The 7,461-nt window shown below is 42.0% G+C and overlaps 1 long non-coding RNA gene across 1 annotated transcript; it reads right to left on the bottom strand.

Annotated features, from left to right (window-relative positions):
* Window positions 1-4,617: 4,617 nt before the first annotated feature.
* Window positions 4,618-6,104, bottom strand: LOC147865115 (uncharacterized). The gene is made up of 3 exons (XR_015529618.1): window positions 5,293-6,104; window positions 4,800-5,212; window positions 4,618-4,657 (listed from the first exon to the last, which is right to left on the bottom strand). It is a non-coding gene; the product is annotated as an uncharacterized LOC147865115 (long non-coding RNA).
* Between the last annotated feature and the right edge of the window lie 1,357 nt (window positions 6,105-7,461).

Below are 7,461 nucleotides of genomic sequence, written 5' to 3'. Positions count from 1 at the left end.
CACACATGCACAAGCTTCTCTAGGTGTGTGCCACGTGGGCTACATGTAAAGACATCAATTTGGTATAAGAGGGGAGGACTTCTGTCATGGAGGGGGGGGAACAATCAAAGAGTCCTATTTTGTAAAGGGTTTTCTCTCGAAGAAATAGTGAATTTCCTATTTTGGCATTTCTTCTTCGTCTGCGTTTAATGAGTAGCGTTGTATGGTATTTTCTTCATAACTCTCAATTGTGACGTCTGTCTTCAACATTCTATAGCTCGTTGGAAAGCTCTTCCAGAGGGCTTTCCAATCTTTGTTTGCACACTTAATTTGGTTAAGTAGGTGGAACGATATAAGGTTTTTTATCTTCACGGGTAGGGCTGCAAACCAATCGTGACTATTGAGATACTTCCGGCTCAACTTCCCACTCTTCTCTTTCATCTTCTTATTTCCACTCTCCTGGTTCAGAATTCCAGTGGTTCTGCCCGGACACGCCAAGCTCTTATATGCGATGTGCTTCAACATGACATGTGGTGAACCTGACGTGAAAACGGGCGGCAAGGAGAGTGAGTTCTTTGGGATTTTACATCTTCGAACATGGATGCAATACAACTTCAATCAATTCTAGAACCTATTCTCACAAGGAGGGAGAGGAGTCCAAACCTAGATCGAGTTGTGGATGGGGTATTAGAGAAGTTAGGTCCATTCACTGGAAAGTATGTGACCCGATTTTTGCAGGTGTTCGTGCAGAGATGTTACATCGCAATATTCCCTCTGATTTGAAGAAATCCAACTTCCATCGTGTGGTAGCTGCCGATGTTCTTCCGATCATAGAAGAGCTTCAAACATAAGATGTTGAATGGGAGGGATTCCGTCGTGATTTGCTCGGTGTTTTTAATTATGTTGATTCTACAAAGATGACTTGGCGGGCATTTGAAGCTTGGGTGGAGTTGGACAAGAAGCATGGGTTAGTTCTAGAGACCCTTACTAATTTTGAAGCAAAGTTCCGACAACTCTCAGTTCAGGAGAAAACTTTGCTTGAACCAAAGAAGGTGGTTCTCTTCCTTCGCTCGGTTCCCGATGCAGATAGGGTAGAGCTAGGAAAACTTATGGAATCAATTGAAACTGAAACAGGTTTAGAGGAGGACTGGAGCCGAATTTGGTCCATCTGCCTTTGATGTGAGAAAAGAAGAACATGGTTGGGCTTGAAGGGACCTAGAAATGCTACTCTAACCTTCTCTTTGAAGACAGGAACAGGGATTGAGGCATCTATGGAGAAACCACAACCAAGTGACGTAGATGACCTAGTGAAGAAATTCATGGAGTGGAAGATTTCTTCCATGTCGAAGGTGCAACATTAGCCACAAGTGCAACGAACTCTTCCGACTAGGGATTTTCGATGCTTATGGTGTGACAGTTTGGAGCTTGAAGATCGGAGTGTGCGGAGCATTAGGAAGCGATGCAGAAGAACCTCATATTCTACAAGGATTGGTTGATCCACTCATCCATGACTCGTCAACCACTAAAGACAAATTTTGGGCGAGGAGGAATGAAAAAGCTCTTGGAGGAAGAAGAGCTTCGACATGCACAAGCTATTTTCCATTCTACTTTGGCTGCTATTCGACTAATTGAATTCCCCAAGCAAGATCCAACTATCCAAATTGTTCTTATTGAAGATGGTTGTCAAATGACTGGTTGGAGTGATTCACCTTTTCCCACAAATTATGATGTGATGGTAGAGGAGAAGAGGAGAAGAGAGGAAGAGTTGGATCGTGAACGAGTTCTAAAGAGGGCTGATTTTCGTTCTCCATCCGAAAAGCAAAATTTGGACATGCAAAAGGCTGAACCAAACCCTATACAAGTATCCAAGAAGTCATCTCCAACATTCCGGATGCGAACTGAATTGGAACAAGAGGTAGATGCTTTCTCTTTCATTGAGAATTATGTTCTAAAGCAACATTGAGACTTGTTGGAAGTTTCCAAAGAGGAAGTTCAAGATGATTTACTGGAGAAGATGCGAAGAAAGCGAATTACAGTTGATACAACAATGACTGCAAAGGAGGTTGGTTGGAAAGAAGGATCTACACAAGTGCTGAAGCATGAAGATAATATTCCGAGGAGCCACTTTACTCGGAATCAGAGGAGTTATTTGGAGCTTGCCCAGATGTGGAGGTGTCAATCGGGGGTGTTACTATGCTTCAACATTTCTTTATTCAAGATTCAGCCACATATTGAGTTATATTGGGGCAACCCTTTATGGTTGTTGTCCGCATGGAGACCAAGGTATTGGACGATGGATCAGCCTATGCTCGGATCAAAGATATGGATGGTGGAAGGACAATACAATTTTAGACAGTTCGACCTAATCATGAAAGAAACAAGGATAGTTTACATGTATCCTCTGATCAGGATTTTTAGATAGGACTATTGTCAAACAGGGCTATAATAGTCTGGGACAACAAAAGTCCCTGTATGAGAATAATTGTTCTAGAAATAATAAAGTTTATGTTTTTTAGACAGGAGCAATCTCATTTTCTTCTATTGATGATTTAAATTGTAAAAGTTAGGTAAATGTGGAAGACATTCGGGTGATGCTTCTTAAACATCGGATTCTGGAACCAGATGATTAGGTGTCAGGAATTATGCAGGAACTTTCCTTTGTGGATACCATTGGAGAGTTGGAAAATTCTTTGTATTCAAATGAAGGTCAGTCATTTTTTATTCTAGCCAATTCAGTGGATATGTATGATGAAATTGCAGCATTTCAAAATCGGATGGATATGGTTGCTAAAAAAAGGTAGAGGAAGAACCAATGTTACGAGATCCGAGGAGGATTGGTCATGTGTTTATGGAGTCTTCGCAAGGGAAGCTTTAGATAGGAGGGGGTGATTTCCTTAATCAAGTTGAAGAGAGCCAATTTCAAAAGATGTTATCTCAACATAGTAAGGCTTTTACTTTTTCACCTTCAGAGATAGGTTGTGTGGACCCATAACTGGTGGAGCCAATGATTATCTTTATTGTCCCTCATATGCCTTGGAACTTGAAACCAATTCTTGTTCCAAGAGCTCATATTCCAAAACTCATTGAGTTGCTAAAAGAGAAGGTGCAGATGGGTATCTTGGAGCCTTTGAATGCTCCATATTCTAACAGGTGGTTTACAGTGCCAAAAAAGAACGGATCTCTCATGTTCAATTAAGATCTCCAACCAATTAACAAAGTAACGATTCAGAATTCAAGAGTTGGTCCCGTCGTGGATTCCTTCACATAATCTTTTGTAGGTAGAGCTATCTACTCCATGGCTGATTTTGTATTCTGGATATGATCAATTTCAGCTTGCTTTGGATAGTAGGGATATTACTATAATGCGTAGACCTATTGGGCTGGTTAGAATGTGTACTTTACCACAAGGTGCAACTAATTCTATCGCTCATATGATGAACGCAATGAATAAGGTGCTCAGGGATCACATTCCTCGTCGAACAATGCCTTTCTTGGATGACATTCCGATTAAAGGATGTCTAAAAGAGGAGAAGGATGAAGAAGTTGGGTTGGATGGATGTCGGAAATTCGTCTCAGATCATATAGCAAACTGTGAAGACATATTGAAGAATTTAGAGGAGGCACATTTGACAATTTCTAGAGAAAAATCAAGTTTTGGTAGATCTGAAGTGCAGATTGTGGGACATTTGTATGGCCCCTATGGTCGGAAACCTGATCCAGCCAACGTGGATGACATCAATGCAATGGAGGATATCTGCAAGTCAACATCAGAAGTAAGACGGTTTTTAGGTGCATGTGTTTTTTATCATATTTGGATTCCACATTTTGCACATATTGCTAATCCCTTATATAAGCTATTACGGAAAGGAAAAAGGTTTATATGGGAGGAGGAGCATACATTGGCCATGAAGAAGATTACGATACTTTTGTCATCTGCACCAGCCTTGCGACTACCTATATATGAGCAAGGTCGACCTATCTTTGTGACTGTAGATGCAAGTCCGACTAGAATCGGATGGGTTATTAATCAAGAGGATGAAACTGGAGATCAATATGCTATTCGGTTTGGAGTAAAGATTTTACATGATCAACAAAGAATGTATGCTCAAATAAAGAGAGAGTTGTGGGGCATAGTTTCTGCGATTAAAGTAGACAAGGATTATTTGATTGGATCGGAAGTGGTTATAGAGACGGATTCTCTGTCGATCCTTGGAATGATTTCAAGATGCTCTTCTATAGATATATCCATGCTGAGATGGATTGCCTATATTAAAACATTTAACCTAGAGATCCGACATGTTACAGGGAAAACCAATGTTATGGTTGATATGTTGTCCCGAGCACGGACTATTCTAGAGCCATTTTCTCTGGAGGAAGAGGATGATTTTGATAATGGATTCATTTGTAATGGGATTGGTTTGCAGGTGCCTGAATTTAGAGAGGAGGAATATTGTGGGGTCACGTGGTAAAACTAGTGGATAAAACCCCTCACCTAACCCAAGTAGCTATAACCAGGGTTAGGGGGTTAGACCTTGGGTTAGTTAGTTAGGCTATAGTTAGTAAAGGGTTAGTTAGAAGTAAGTAAATAGAAGTGTGCCAAGATAAAGTAGAAACACAATGTGTTCAAGTCAACCCTACAGTAGTCCAATTACCCACAACGATGGCCCAGATAGCAGCCCTACAACAAGCCGACGAACAAATACGACAAAACACCCATGACATCCAATCGACCACAAGCAACAAGGTACACAACCATTTCCAGTTGCAAAATAATGTCGTATACTTTATACAAACAGGAAAAGAGCCACGAATCTAGATACCACAAAGCTTGAGGAATTTATATATGCAATTTTTTCACGATCACCCGATGTCTGGCCACCTCGGATTCCACAAGGTGTTGGACAAGATCCGTCTCCGATATTATTGGCCGCAAATGCATACAACAATCGCAACCTACATCAAACAATGTCACTCATGTCAACAAATTAAGCCACCCCATTCCAATGACGGCTTACTCGAACCTATTACTGTTTCTGAACCCTTTGAATTAATAGGATGGGATATCATCGGCCCTTTTCCCGAATCCCAGGCAGGAAACAGGTATATCTTAGTCATATCGGAATACTTGACGCGATGGATCGAAACTGCCGCAATTCCAGATGCACGAGTTGTCACCATAGCAACAAAGTTGATGGAGTGGATCATTTTCCCACATGGTTGCCCAGCTCGCATCCTGTCAGATCAAGGCCCACAATTTAGCGGAGAGGTATTGCAAGCATTAGCCACACAATTAGGCATTCAACAAATTTTTACCTCCCCATATCATCCCCAAACAAATGGATTGACAGAACGGATGAACAAGACGATTAAACAACAACTTACCGCATTCATCGATCAACTACACACAACGTGGGACTTGATCCTACCATTCATCACACATGCGTATAATACTTCGGTGCAGGCCTCGACTCGAATCAGTCCTTTTAGAGCACTATATGGAAGAGACCCTTGTTTACCCCCCGACATCAAGGTGGATCTGCCCAAAAAACATACTCGAACCGATGCAATGGATTGGTGGTTGCACTTGCAACAGGTCCAACCTATCTTACGGACGAGCATACACAAGAATCTGCAATTGGCTCAAGCACGACAAAAATGGTGCTATGAAAAGGGCTGTCAGCTGGTAGAATATGCAATCGGCGAAAAGGTCCTAGTCTATTTTCCAATCCGGCGACAAGGACTTAGTGAATCAATGATGCATCGATGGATTGGCCCTTTTACGGTCATCCGTTCAATGAGGGCCAACACCTATTCTCTCCGTCGAGATGCTAATGGACGGATTACCTATGCGCACGTGATCCGGATGAAGCCATATCTACTCCCATCCACAACTAAATCAGCCCATGAGGAGGAAACTCACCATGATGACCCCTGCGAAGAGGACTCCGGAAACCCTTCGGTCGCAACCAACCAACAAGACGACGCAGAGCCGCCATCACAGATGAACAAGCAAGACGACGCAGAGCCTCCATCACACACGAACAAGCAAGACGACGTAGAGCCGCCATCGCACACGAGCAAGCGCGACGCGTTCTGCCATAACAACGCGACAACGGTAGCTCCCACAGTAAAAGAGCAAAGACTCCATCAGACACAGTCAACAGGCTCTGATTTTTTCGAAGGGGGGAATTGTGGGGTCATGTGGTAAAACCACAGGAAAAAGCTCTCACCTAACCCAAGTAGCTATAACTAAGGTTAGGGGGTTAGACCTTGGGTTAGTTAGTTAGGCTATAGTTAGTAAAGGGTTAGTTAGAAGTAAGTAAATAGAAGTGTGCTAAGATAACCGAATGGATCTTGGAATGTATTACCATGGTGTATAAATACATTCAGATGAAATGGAAAATGAGGAGAATTTAGAGGCATTTTACAATATGAAGGAGAGCTATTGCAAATCGGGAAATTCCTACAAGCACAAGAAGGAAGCCCTGATTAGACACCAAATGATTTTCGGCTATTCAGGAAGAACGCTTATAGGTTTCTCTTGAAGGATGGATATCTTTGGAGAGTTGCAAAGAAAGTTAAGGATCCTCCAACTCGAGCTATCGGTTTACAAGTTTAGAAAGATAAGATTATTTCTGATTTTCATGATAGTCATTGGGCTGGACATAAAGGAGTGGTCAACACATTTTCGAAGATTAAGGATCAGTATTGGTGGAAGGGAATGTATGCAGACATCCAAAGGTATGTGGAATCATGCATTGAATGTCAAATGTATTCTGATTATAGGGTGAGAGATGAGCTACATCCGATGTACTCACCTGTGTTGCATTATAAGTGGATGGTGGATATAGTTCATATGCCCTCTGGTCGAAATCAAATGAAATATTTGGTTCTGGCTCGAGAGGATTTGTCCAACCAAGTGGAAGGAAGACCTCTCCGAAACAAGTCTGCATCGGGCCGTTCTAAAGTTTTTATTGGAGGATGTAATTTGTAGATATGGTAATGTTGGGCAAATTGTAACACATCGAGGGGAGCTAGATTCAGATGAGGCTCGAATGTTCTTCCAAAGATTCGGGATCCGATTGACTTTGACTATTGCATATAATCCTGAGGGAAATGGTAAAGTGGGAAGGGGCAATGGTCCGATTGTGAAAGCTTTGGTCAAAGCATGTGATGGCCAAATTTCTATGTGGCCTAGCATGCTTCCTTATGCTCTCTGGGCTGATAGATGCACTCACAACTCTATTACGGGATTTATGCCATCGAAACTACTTTTTGGTCAAAAGCCTATTATACCTACGGAGTGGATGATTCCCACTTGGGGAGTTTTACGTTGGGAAGATCAGAGGGAACGTGAAGATTTGTTGGCTATTCAAGTTCGGCAATTAGAGAATAGGTTGGAGGCTATAGCTGAAGCTGCCAGGAAACAACAAGAAGTTTGATTGAAGAATAAGGATCGATTTGACAAGAGACATCGAGTTC

This window comes from Azolla caroliniana, unplaced genomic scaffold, assembly GCF_043228905.1.
Source record: "Azolla caroliniana isolate FFs.n. ecotype wild unplaced genomic scaffold, voAzoCaro1.0.p SCAF_4, whole genome shotgun sequence".
NCBI classification, from domain to species: Eukaryota; Viridiplantae; Streptophyta; class Polypodiopsida; order Salviniales; family Salviniaceae; genus Azolla; species Azolla caroliniana.
This window is presented reverse-complemented; position numbering and strand designations above follow the sequence as displayed.